Source organism: Lemur catta, chromosome 24 (assembly GCF_020740605.2).
Source record: "Lemur catta isolate mLemCat1 chromosome 24, mLemCat1.pri, whole genome shotgun sequence".
Taxonomy (NCBI): domain Eukaryota; kingdom Metazoa; phylum Chordata; class Mammalia; order Primates; family Lemuridae; genus Lemur; species Lemur catta.
In genome coordinates, this window is record NC_059151.1 from 8,637,850 (window position 1) to 8,651,262 (window position 13,413).

The following is a 13,413-nucleotide window of genomic DNA, read 5'->3' on the forward strand; positions in this document are numbered from 1 at the left end:
AGTGGATGCAGGCATGTTTACTGCCAGCCAGCTACTGCTTTGGTTCAAAATTATTGTCTTAACCAATAATTTATGGCCCGTCTGGCAGGAACAACAGTGACAGCAGAAAGAAACCAGTACACACCTAGTCTTGTTTATTCTGCTCACTCCTCTTGTTCTTAGAGGAACAATACAGGCGTACTTCTCTTTTGCTATGGATTAAGTCAGAAGCACAAACAAGCAAAAAAAGTGAGGTTTTTCCTCTCATTCTCCCATCTAAATTCAAGTATATTCCCATTAATGTAATTTTCTGAGTAACATATTAAAATCAAGTAAAATTATTAACTTTCGGACCATGGCTTTATGACACTTTTGGAAGGAATTTTCTCTTAAAACCCTTCGTCAACACTATCATTAGTTACTGAGGTTTGAAATTTCTTCATGTTCATCAAACAAAAAAGTTTGGACTTTTCCTTCAGATTTACCTGATGGTTAGCAGCCCTAAAGGGTAGATACGAAGAGAATGATTAGTAATCTCTGCCTTTTTTCTTTTTTCTTTTGAGATGAGATCTTACTCTGTCATCCTGGGTAGAGTGCAGTGGCGTCATCATAGTTCACTGTAACCTCTAACTCCTGGGCTCAAACAATCCTCCTGCCTCAGCCTCCCAAGTAGGTGGGACTACAGGTATGCACCACTATGCCCGGCTAATTTTTCTACTTTTAGTAGAGACAGGGTCTTGCTCTTGCTCAAGCTGGTCTTGAACTCCTGAGCTCAAGTGATCCTCCCACCAGGGCTCCCGGAGTGCTAGGATTGTAGGCGTGAGCCCCCGCACCCAGCCAATACTCTCTGCCTTTAAGGAATTTATAATCTCTTCACTGGGATAAGAAGAGAGAGCAAGTGCTACCGGGGTTCAAAGGAGGGTAAGATGCCATTGGAATGGAAAGGCTTCGTGGAGGTGCTGAAGCCTGGGCTGGGCTTTGAAGGACGAGGGGGCCATCCCGGATGGGCTTTGAAGGACGAGGGGGCTATCTCGGATGGAGGAATACCCTCTGAGGTGGTGTGGAGACAGCACATCTCCAGACATAATGTTGGGATGAGCATGTTGACCAGCTGGAAATAGAGAAAAGAATGAAAGGAAAGTGAAGTTAGAATATGGCTTTGCAAGGTCTTAGACACTGAGGTGTTACTGAAAGTTTTGATCCGAAAAGTGACATTTTCAGGATGATATTTAGTGAGACTGTTTGGAAAGCGGTAGAGAGAGACCAGAGGCAGGGAGACTAGTCAGGCGAGGACTGCAGTAACTTGGCCAAGTGGGGGCTTGGGGTAGAAAACAAAGGAGAAATGAGAGAAACGGGAATTTGTGAACAATAATTCTAAAAGCCACAGTCATGGTCTGAATATGAGGAAGGAAGGAAGAGTCAAAGCTGTGTCAGGATTTTAGCCTACTTGGGCCCGGGCTCAGTCTTCTGCCTCTTTCACCTGCCCCTTGCCCTCTGCCACTGGAGTCTGGCTTCTGCTGCTGTCGTGTTACTGAAGCTGCTTCTCACTTGAATGTCTCACAGATTCCTCAAGCTCAGCATGGTGGAAACTGAGCTCTAGACCAGGCGCTGTGGCTCATTCCTGTAATCCCAGGGCTTTGGGAGGCTGAGGCTGGAGGATCACTTGAGCCCAGGAGTTCGAGGCTAGCCTGGGTAACATATCCAGACCCTGTCTCTACAGAAAATTTAAAAACCAGTCATGTGTTGTGGCGCGTGCCTGTAGTTCCAGCTACTTTGGAGGCTGAGGTGGGAAGATCCCTTGAGTGCAGGAGTTCGAGCTTATAGTGAGCTAGGATTGTGCCACTGCACTCCAGCCTAGGTGACAGTGAGACCCTGTCTCTAAAAAAAGAAAAGCAAATACAAATGGAGCTGTACACCTTGTCTCACAAATTTGCATCTCCTGCTGCTGCACTTGTTTTGGTAAATGGCCCCACTATGCACCCCATTACCCAGGTCAAAAAGACTCATTCCTTGTCTGAACCTCCCACTTTGATTTATAACCACCTGTTCATTAGTCTTTGTGTATGTCTCAGAACAGACTGAGAATAGAGTAGAATAAATTAGCATGGCACCACAGCATGGTGGGGAGAGGCCCAGCTCCTAGTCATCATGCTTGTATCTTAAATGGAATTGTTTAAGATTCATGTGTTCAGCATATGTTAATGAAACACTTGCTGTGCTGGTCACTGGGGATGGAAAGGAAGTTCTCAGACCTGTCCTCAAAGAGGTCAGAGTTTGGGGCACTGGTTTCCTACCTTACATAAGCACTTCTTTGTTTTATGTCAAACATTTCAGGGATAACTCCTCTCCCACCACGTAAAGATAATAATTGTATTTTTAGTAACTGTTCATTTTATAAATACGATATTACAGTTTTAAATGAGGATGTAGATTTTCTGCAGTAATGTACAAGAATCTACAGTTATTTAAGAATCCAAATATACACATGACTTAAGCATACTGTGTTCATGGATCACTTGTGAAAACTCAAAACTGTGTGCCAGTTACCTCAAGCTGCCTCAGGTGTGGTTCAGGTGGGGAAGTACTAGCCAAGAATATTTCAAGCCATCTGAAAGTAGAGAGACAGGGAAGCGGAGAGACCTGCAGGGAGGGGGAGACTGAGGAGAGACAGCGTGAGTGTGGGGAGGGAAGCAGAGACAAGGGAACAGATGGGAGGACAGTTGAAGGAGTAACCGAAGATTCTCCTGCCCACGTCTGCTTGTTAGCAGATTGGAAGGAGCATGATTCTACAACTTTGGGTTCCACCCAATTAACATAACCTTTATTGTCATTTTAAAAATGAAAAAAGCTTAATTTCAGAGTTTTAAAATGAGAAGTACTTAATATTTCCTTGTTGTATGAAAAGGAATAGGTGAATAAGATAGAGCATGCTCACTGATTAAATGGTAACAAGATCACACCTAGCTCTTCAGGGGCAGCAACAATTTACTGTGTATTTATTACATACTCCAGTGCTTACCACCATGGCTTGCACATAGAAGATACTCAGTACATATTTATTGAGTTGTAGAGAATGCCACTTTTATAAATAGAGTAATTTTTGCTACTTTTCCCTGGTAAATTTAGAAATCATTCACAGGAAGTTATTAGTGAGATAAAGACAAACTGGTCATCCTATATTTAAGGGCAGCAGTCTCCTTAGAGTTCCAAATAAACATTTTTGTCCGTAGCTTCAAGAGCTTTTGAAAGGATTGAAATTCAAGTCATCTCAACTACTTTTCAGGGGCTGTTGTTGCTATTAGTGTCTCAAAGACAGAAATAGCTTAGGCTTCATATGAATTGAAGAGTACATGGGAGTTATTGGTCATGCAAAACACATGTGTGGTAGAGTATTTATACTTCAAGCTTTGTTTAATGTATTTTAAAGCCTCCGTTTTCACAGTAAGTCAGCTTTAGAGATAGGTTTTCAAATGCTACTGGTCCTACCTAATAATTTCTTTTTACCTGTCATGAACCCTGTTGAAATGCATATAAAAATAGTCTTTCATTCATCTATTTTTTGTGTGTATGAACTTTAATTTCTTAGTTAATACAATAAGGGTCCATTTCCATAGTTCAATAAGAATCCATAGATGATAATTCTAAATTCCAATGCCTCTCTTACAATCAAGCCTGCCTTTATCTTGGCTGCTTTGGCTAAAGTTGATAGCAGTGTTTTCCTGTGTAATTCATACTGTTACAATGAATGTGAGGGACTTTCCAGATTCTTTTGTTTTACTGGAATTATGTTATATAGACTAGGTTTTGAAATAATGGATTATTTATTAGTCCAGAATGTTTTTGTTATCCTGAGAATATTTTTGGTTACCAAATCATTCTTAAAACTAAGAAAAATATTTTTATATTTGAAAGGAAATTTAGTTAACTACCTCTTTCAAGGTAGAATTTTAATCTCTTTGATACACTAAAATGTAGAAAAGTACCTCTTTTCTAATTTCAAAGACTCTATAATGCTTGTATAGATTTCATTTTCTAATAGGGAACCCGATCACTGTAGTGTGGCAAAGAATTGTCTCTAAGGGATCAAGAGTGAATTGTTCCTTTGGTGGAACTTCGCTGTGATAGTTTTAAATTTTTGCATGTAATTTCTATTGCTATATAATGTTTACAGTTGAAATTATTTTAGTATCACGCAGAAGAGTGTTTCTTATTTATTTATTTATTTATTTGAAGAAGCTTATATCAGTTATAACAGTGTTCTTGCTTCCAAGAACTTTACGTAATAGTTTTCCTACTGAGACATGAGGGAAAATGTATTAGGCAGTCATTAGGGAAGCAATTTCACTGTTGTTTCTTAGTGCACAGTAAGAATTTAGTAAGTAAAGCATATTAAAGAAAAAAAAACCTTGCACTTGAAATTCTTACTCTAACAAGTTCCTATACTAGGAACTTGATGTGCATTACTCATTTAATCATATTAGCAACTTATTATGGCAGATATTATCATCCTACTATACAGAGAGTTAAGTAAGTACTTCAGAGTCACACAACTTAAAGATAAATAAGCCATAATTCAGACTCAGGTCTGTTTCTCTTCTAATGTGATGATTTTCTGCATCATCACACTGTCTCTTTAAATACAGAAATTAAAAAATATTTCGATTGCACAGTTATACATGCTTCCTCTCTAAAAGTTACTTTGCTCTTCCAAATATACCACATTAAGAACTTTTGCCATTAAATGTATTTTTATAGGAGGCCGAAAAAGAGGCAATTATGGAAACATTTGTTTGAAATTCCAGTAATTTCAAATCCCATGGAAAATATTAGCCAAGGACTCAGTGTTCTTTGAAAAATTTTGCATTATTAGAAGCTTGCACAATATTCCAGCAGCAGTATTACCTCATTCATTCCCTTATAAGCTCCAATGTATGCATTCTCTGAATAAATTAAAGCAGCTTTAATACTGTCTTCATCTGTGAAACAGTTTTTCAAAAGTTGAATTAAAATGCACGCCTAAGTTTGAGAACAGACTTCATGGATGCATAGCATCTTAGAATTTGAAGGAACTCCAGCCATCAACCAGTAGAGCTCTTAGTTTACCAACCCCATTTGTCACTATTTATACTTTGAAACTTCTTTTTGATCCATGTGAAGATTACTTACTGTGACAGCCCTGTGACAGCTGTGCATAGTAGTGACACTGGAATTGAAATTATTACAGTAGGGGAGGGAAGGAAGAACAGATAGTTGTTAACCTATGATCTTAACCTTCCCACCTTGCGAACCTGTTGACCTTGCCCACTGCTTTCTCCATCTATTTTGTGGTCTAATTACAATGTTCTGTAGGTATCTCATCAGTATCTTATGCTGATAGATAAGTTCTAGATTTAGTCCTAGATTTAGTGGTAAATTGGTTTATAGCATAACTCTTAAGGAAGCTAACATGTTTGCATTTCCTCTAATCTTTTCTCCTACTTTCAAGTTGATCATTTTCCTCTATTTCTTTCTCTCTTTAGAGCCTCAAAATCCCTCCACTGGACTCTAAGGTGCCAAAATGTCCTCCCCTAACTATATATGTCTAGGGTTTGAATAAACCGTATGTAATTGAATTACAGAAATTGGAAAAATGTTGACGTAATTTTTAGTGGCCACACAGAGCTGAAGAGTATTGATATGCAGTCCCTCCCATACATTGGGATGAAAGATGGCAGGAGGGAGTAGGGTAGCATTGTTCAGTCTCCTGAAGTTTGAGATTCTGAAAAGGAAACGTTTTTAAAACCAAGGACAGTGAGAAAGTTTTCTGGGATCTTAGAGAAGAGAGATTTTAGTTTAGAGGAATTCTATGATTAAAATACAGGGCAAGTTACAAGTTGGCACAAAAAGGACTTGATTTTCCCAGGAATCAAATGAGATGAGTTGGGTTAGAGGTAAAAGACGTTTGAAAGGATCTTCAAAACGTAGTAATATGAGTAAGTGACAAGATGAACGGAGTTCCCTGTAACTTATACTTACGTATGTGTGTCTATATATAATATCTGGCTGGATGCTTTCCGGACAGACCTTGTATTTCATACCTCCACATTCCTTTGTAGTATGGAAAACTGTGTATGTGCTTCAGGCTGAACTTGTTGGCTAAAGAGGACTTATATGGGGAATGGAAGAATGCAAGGGAGGATTGGGGCCACAGATAATATATGAAGGAGAAAACACCCTCTTTCCTCATTCCTTTTCCCTCTCCCTTCTGCAAGGATCTATTTAACCACAGCAGTGTACCACACGCTATGCTAGGATCAGAGAATAGGTGGATAGATAAATGCATCTTAGTTCAAGAAGCCCCTATTGGGAAGAAACAGACATGTAAACGCACCATTTTTATGATACAGGTAGATGATTCTCAGAATGTCGGTATGTACAGGTAGCAACTGGAACATAGAGGCAGGAGTCTGAAGGAGTTAAAGATGTCCCAGGAGATAATGCATAAGTTGAAACTTGCATCTAGAATAGGGCTTGCTGGCTGGTCAATAATAGGAGGAAAGAAGCCATTCTAGACAGAAAGGACAGTTTATGCAAAGCCACATTCAGTTCTGAGAGCTTGTCAGCAGTTTAGTAGAGCTGAAATGTAGTTTTTGAGGGGCAGGAAGAATGGGAGATGGTTAGAGAGTTGGGAGACTTCAGATTCTAAAAGATCTTGGTTGCCAAAAATAAAATTTTGAACTTTGTTTCTAAGTTAATAGGAGACTGGGCGCAGTGGCTCACGCCTGTAATCCCAGCCCTTTGGGAGGCCAAGGTGGGAGATAACTTAAGGCCAGGAGTTCAAGACTGGCCTGGGTAACATAGTTGAGACCTTGTCTCTATCTATAAAAAATAAAAATAAAAAGATTAGTCAAGCATGGTGGTGCATACGTGTAGTGCCAGCTACTAGGGAGGCTGAGGCAGGAGTATCACTTGAGCCCAGGAGTTCAAGGTTGCAGTGAACCGTGATGACACCCCTGCACTCTATCCTGAGTGACAGAGTGAGACCCTGTCTCAGAAAAAAAGCAGACTATGGAAGAGTTTTTTGCAATGTAATAATAAAAGATTTAATAATAATAAAAAATATTTATTGAGTAGGTACTGTGTGGCAGAGATTCTTTTAAATGCTTTACATATCACTCATTTAATCCTTTCAAGAACTCTGTGAGTTATAGATCCTGTTATTATTCTCTTATAAAAGGTATGGAAATGGAGGGGAATAGAGCCTAAATAATTTGCCTAGTAGTATATCCAGCCAGGATTAAAACATCCAGGTATTCTGGCTGTATAATACATACAGGGTGCAGAAAGAAGAGACTGGTTAGGAAACTGTTCTACAAGCGTAGGTGGGAACGGCTGAAGGCCTGGGCTGGGAGAGCGTTGGGGTGGAGGAGTGAGAGTTCCGACGGCGAGGGCTGAAAGTCCCAAAACTGGTTGAGTAACTTTCTGTTGAGCAGCTGTGCTGATGATCCCTGTCTTACTGCCTCCTTTCTATTGTTTATCCCCCGTGTAAAACTCCGTTCTAGTCCTTTTGTTTAGTATTGCTCTCTTCCTGCCTCCCATTAGTAACGCTGATTTACTCATTCATTTAACATATATTTGTCAGGTTTCAGTTGGTATGAGTCTACATTAATTGCCGTGCAGCTACAAAAAGAAAAAGGAAAAGACAGAGTCCCTGCCTTTCAGGAATGTTTCATACCGTGTGATGGGTGAGAGTAGTCAAAACCTGTAACACAAGTCAGAGGTCATCAGAGTGATACAAACTTCTGGGAGAGCCATGTGGCATTCGCTTGTATGCTTCATTTTCCCTTTATGTTTCTAAAACTATTTGAGATAAATTTATTTGGGCTAGTGAGGTTTTCAGTTCCCCGGTTTCCCTAAAGTCAGAACTGGGTCCCTCTTTGTGCCACTTTACATTTTCTCTTTAAGGGTGTAGAATACCTAGTATTCCTTAACATACACCCTTCCCAGTTTCACAACATCTTGGCCTTAGGAGGGAAAAAAATTGTCATTCCCATGTAAAACCTCATTCACATCTGCCCCTGGCCTGTAAATTCCCTAAGGGCGAAGGCCATTCCTATCTTGTTTTCAGTAGTATGTCCTGACATTTCCTGCAAACTTATCATATAAGTGCTAAAATATTGAATTGAATACTGCATCTAGGGTGAAAATTTCCTAAAAATCCTCTTATCAAGAGTTAGGAAATCAAAGTATAGAGCTAAGGGAAGCTGATGTACACAAGTTTGTGATGCAAAATAAAACTAAAGTACAGTTTTTGTGTTTCTCCAGAGTGGAAAACACAAAATTACAACACTGCAGATTGGCAAGAACAGTTCTGTGGGGCAGCCCCACATAACGTAGCCCTTTCTGGGGAGCCATAACTTAATGTCCCATGTTTAGATATCAGTGATATTCGCAGCCCCTTGTTTTGTCCATTACCTGCTAAGGAGTGAGGTTATTCTTTTTCCTTTCCACTGCGTCTGCTCGTTGTGAGAACAGAACTTCCAAACATATCTCCTCTGTCCCCTGGGTGGGGCTGATGGAGAACCCAGCTTCTGTCATCCAGATTAGCTCCTCCCTTGGGATCTGTGCCTGAGTGGTCCTCGCTGGATCCTCACTGGGTCACATTTACCCATGGACGGAGTAGACTGTGCCTTAACAGACTCACTGTCTCCAAGTTCCACTTCTTCACCTTCTGCCCTCAGGTGTGGCAGGTGCCCTGGGCCGGGGAGAGGCCTGCTACTCTCTCTCACTTCCTGTTTCTTTTTTATCTACTTTTTTTAGGCTCAATTCACTTTATTTTTCTTGCATAAAAATGCTATGTTGTAGCGACAGCTGGAGCCCGGGTCCTCTGCACAGAGACTCTGCGGTAGGTCTTGACAGGATGGTCAGCGAATTCCTGGTAGGGAGACTTGGCAAATAGTGTCTCTTTCCAGAGGTCAGGAGCCAGATGGCTATAGGTCTTGGACACAGTGTCAAGAGTGGCCTTGGCGAGGTTGCCCGGGGTGCAGTGCAGCCCTGGCTGAGGTGTAGCAGTCATTGATACCAGCCATCAGCAGCAGCTTCTTGGGCGCAGGGGCTGAGACGATGCCAGTTCCTGTAGGGGCCGGGATGAGACTGCGTGGCCCTGTCACCTTGCAGGGAACGGTGTGGGGCTTGCTGATCTCGTTCCCCAGGTAGCCTCTCCACACAGGGACAATAGAGAGCTTGACCAGGATGATGGTCCCTCGGATGGCAGTAGCTACCTCCCTGGAGCACTTAATACTCAGACCGGTGTGGCCATTGCAGTCCCTGATGGCAACAAAGACCTAGAACCTGGTCTGCTGGCCGGCATGGGTCTACTTTGGCACCGGCATAATCTTCAAAACCTCATCCTTGGGAGATGCTCCCAGGAAAAAGTCAGTAATCTTAGACTCCTTGATGGGCAGGGAGGAGAGATAGATCTCCTCCAGGGGTTTGCTCTTCATGTCCTTGACCAGGTGGCCCAGCTCGCTGACAGATATCCACTCCTTGACCTTGGCCTTGCCTCCACCAGCTCCGTGGCCCCGGCCTCGGCCACAACCCCAGTCCCAAATGCCACTGCCGTAGCCTCCACAGAAGCAGCCATGGCCTCCGATTCTGGGGCTCCGGAGCCTCCGGGCCCTCCCACTGCACTAGCGTCGTCTGTCATTTAGTGTTTTCTTGGAGAAGAAGCCTGCTCTTTTTTTTTGAGACAGAGTCTCACTCTGTTGCCCGAGTGAGTGCCGTGGCGTCAGCCTCGCTCACAGCAACCTCAAACCCCTGACCTCAAGCGATCCTTCTGCCTCGGCCTCCCAGAGTGCCAGGATTACAGGTGTGAGCCACTGCTCCTGGCCTTTAGTTTTTTTAAACTGACAAAGATTGTATATGTTTATCATGTACAACATGATGTTTTGAAATATATATACATTGTGGAATGGCTAAATCAAGCTAATTAACATATACATTACCTCATGTACTTACATTTTTTGTGGTGAGAACTCCTAAAATCTCTCTTAGCAATTTTCGAGAATATAATACGTTGTTATTAACTATTAACACCACGTTGTACAGTAGATCTCTTGAACTTATTCCTCCCGTCTAACTGAAGTTTTGTATCCTTCCACCAACGTCTCCCAAACCACCATCCCCCTCAGTAACTACCATTCTACTTTCTGCTTCTATGAGTTCAACGTTTTTAGATTTTACGTAAAAGTGAGATTTTGTAGTATTGGTCTTTATGTTCCTGGCCTATTTCACTTAACATAATGTCCCCCAGGTTCATCAATGTTGTCACAAATGACAGGAATTCCTTCTTTTTTAAGGCTGAATAGTATTCCATTGTGTGTATATGTGTGTGTGTGTGTGTCTATATCATATTTTCTTAATACATTCCTTGATGGAAATTTAGATTATTTGGTACCTTGACTATTTGGGTTTGATAAAAACTAGTGCTGCAGTGAACGTGGGAGTACAGATACCTCTTCAACATACTGTTCTCGTTTTCTTTGGATATGTATCCATTAGTGGGGTTGCTGGATCATATGGTAGTCTTATTTTTAATTTTTTTGAGGAGCCTCCACACAGTTTTCTACAAGGGCTGTACTGTTAATAATTTACATTCCCACTAATAGTGTGCAAGTGTTGCCTTTGTCCACATCCTCCCCAACATGTGGTGTTATTGCTGACATTCCTGTGGTTGCATCACTCCCATCCTGTGGTTGCATCCCTCCATGGTCACTTTGCCTCTTCCTCTTTGTCTGTGTCTTCTCTTTTTTGTCTTAGAAGGACGTTTGTCATTGAAAGTGTCAATTAGGGCCTACCTGGATAATCCAGGATGATTTCTTCTCAAGATCTTTAACTTAATTATATCTGCAAAGACACTTTTTCCAAATAGGTAAAATTTTTCCAAATCGGTTCTGGGTATTAGGATGTGAACATACCTTTCAGGGCCACCATTCAACCCATATACCTATTAATACATACTCTTATCCTCCCCATTTTACAGGGGTACACTGAGTAAGTGCTGAATCTGGCACTGGCCAGACTTGTGACCAGGGGCTGTGCCTTTCCATCACATGACATGGTGATGCCATGCTAATTTCTTCCACTCTTATTTGTAGATGGTCTGTTATGATGAGGCATTGTCTGTAGGCTACCAAGTCCTCCATTTAATTAAGGCTAAGTTCACATCTGGTCAGTTTTTCTACTGTTTGCTTAGCCTCTGCTTTGGTAAGTATATGCATAAGATTCATTGACCAATCTTTTGGTACAAAGACTGGCATTACCTTGCCATGGTTAAATCCGGCATAAGAAAATGCAGCTCGCCTCTTGGACAACAGCGTAGACTTGTATTTCTGGTTTAGTGAGACTAATGAGGAACATCAGAGTTCCAATCCTGACCTCACCACTTGCCTGCTATGAGCAGGTTACTTCAATCCTTAGAACTTCAGTTTACTTACCATAAATTAAGAATCCTTATTTGTAGTTAGTTTAAAAATTTAAGCCTGAGCATTTGATAAGTATGCCTAAATGGGGCATAGAAATATTTAAAAAAATATAATTCCAGTGTCTATGAATTTCCTCAGGATAATTTATGCCTCTGACCTAACAATAAAAGTTAACTTTTAAAACAATTCTTTATATCACAAGTGATGGAGCTTGCTCCTTTAAATTTAAAAAATTTTAATGTGTCAATATCTTTCGTTAACCATGTACATATGTGATTATCATTTTAGATGGCCAGATAATATTTGCTTTGCCTATTTGTGGTATCCCTCTCAACACACATTGGTTTTATGTCTGTGTATATTTTTCTGGGGTGCAGGGGAAGGATCATTTTTCTTACCCAGTGCCTAGCACACATACTAAAAAGGGAAAAATTATAGGAAAGAGTGTTGCTCAGATCACATCATATTATTGTACTTTTGGCATTTTGTGAGTGGTAGCTCCTTCCTAAGAAGATATTCTTGTTAAGGTTGGAAGGCACTTTTTTTTTTTTGAAGAGTACTGTGTTCCAATTTTGAATAATAGTTCCTAGGCACGGAACATGACCATCTTTCATTTTTATTGTCATTTCTAGTAGATGATTGTTGAAAATTCTGGGTACTGGATAAAACAAACTGTCCGAGTCTAGTTGTTCTTACTTCTTATCTTATTCTTTGTTTTCAACAATTGCATAAGCCTGTTTGTTAAGGTCATGGTAGTCAGATATATTTTTCATCTATTTTCTCATGAAAAGACTGACTTTTTAAAAATATTGTTTTCTTGTCCTATTAAATTACAACTCAGCAGATTTCAAAAATATATATATTTTTAGAAAATAGTGTTTTTTGACATATATCTTATTTCTTGGGATTTTTGTAACAACTCTTATTTTTTTAATTTCCAAGTATTACGGGGGTACAAATGTTTTTGGTTACATGGCCCGTCACCAATACAGTGTTCATGGCACCCATTAGGTTTTCACCCATCCCCAACTCCCCTCTCCCCTCCACTTGATTTCCGTTGAGATTTACTTCCCTTCGTGTACATGTGTGCTGATCAGTTAGTTCCAATGTAATAGCAAGTACATGTGGTGTTTGTTTTTCTGTTCTTCAGATAATTCGTTTAGGATAATGGTCTCCAGGTCCATCCAAATTCTTGCAAAAGGCATTAAGTCATCCCTCCTTCCTTATGGCTGAGTGATATTAAATTTTTAAACTTTAATGTGTGTGTGTGAGATGTGTGTGTGTGTGTGTGTGTATGAATATCTTACAATTTTTACTTAATACGTTCATCCCTAACACTCTTTTTGACAATAGGCCATTCCTTTTCCCAACATAAATATTTAGTGGATTTAAAGCATTAGAAATTGCATGTGGGTTATAGTGTGGTTATATTAACATTGTATCATCTAGGTTTTACAATTTTACATTTAACTGTTAAGATCTTTAGGGTTTAAGAAAAAAAATATTTCTCTGAAGTTAATGGTAAAACTTCAGTTATCCCAGAAACCTCAGAGTGTGGCTAGTTCTGAATAACTGAATTTGCTAGATAAATTGACATCAAATGTCTTAATTTTTAAAACTGTTTAATGTAACATTTTCATAAAAGTTTTTCAAAAATTATTTCCTTGCTGCTAGTTTCCTATTGCTGCTGTAATAAGTTACCACAAAGTTAGTGGCTGAAAAGCCCCCACAAATTTATTATCTTACAGATTTGGAGGTCAGAAGTCTACAGTAGGTTTCCCTGGGCTAAAATTAAGGTAAGGGGTCTACAAGGCTGTCTTCCTTTCTGGATATTCTAGGGGAGAATCCTCTCTTTTGCTTTTTCCAGCTTCTAGAGACCACCTGCCTTCCTTGCTTTGTGTTCTTTCCGCCTTCAAGGGCAGCAATGGCTTAAAGAGTCTGTCTCGTGTCACATCACCCCATGACTGACTCT

General features: G+C 40.3%; 1 protein-coding gene and 1 pseudogene across 12 annotated transcripts in view; one reads left to right on the forward strand and one right to left on the reverse strand.

Moving 5' to 3' along the window:
- PDLIM5 (PDZ and LIM domain 5) overlaps positions 1 to 13,413 on the forward strand; it is a 172,278-nt gene that overhangs the window by 66,390 nt on the left and 92,475 nt on the right. The window lies entirely within an intron of this gene.
- On the reverse strand, positions 8,813 to 9,664 carry LOC123627262 (annotated as a pseudogene).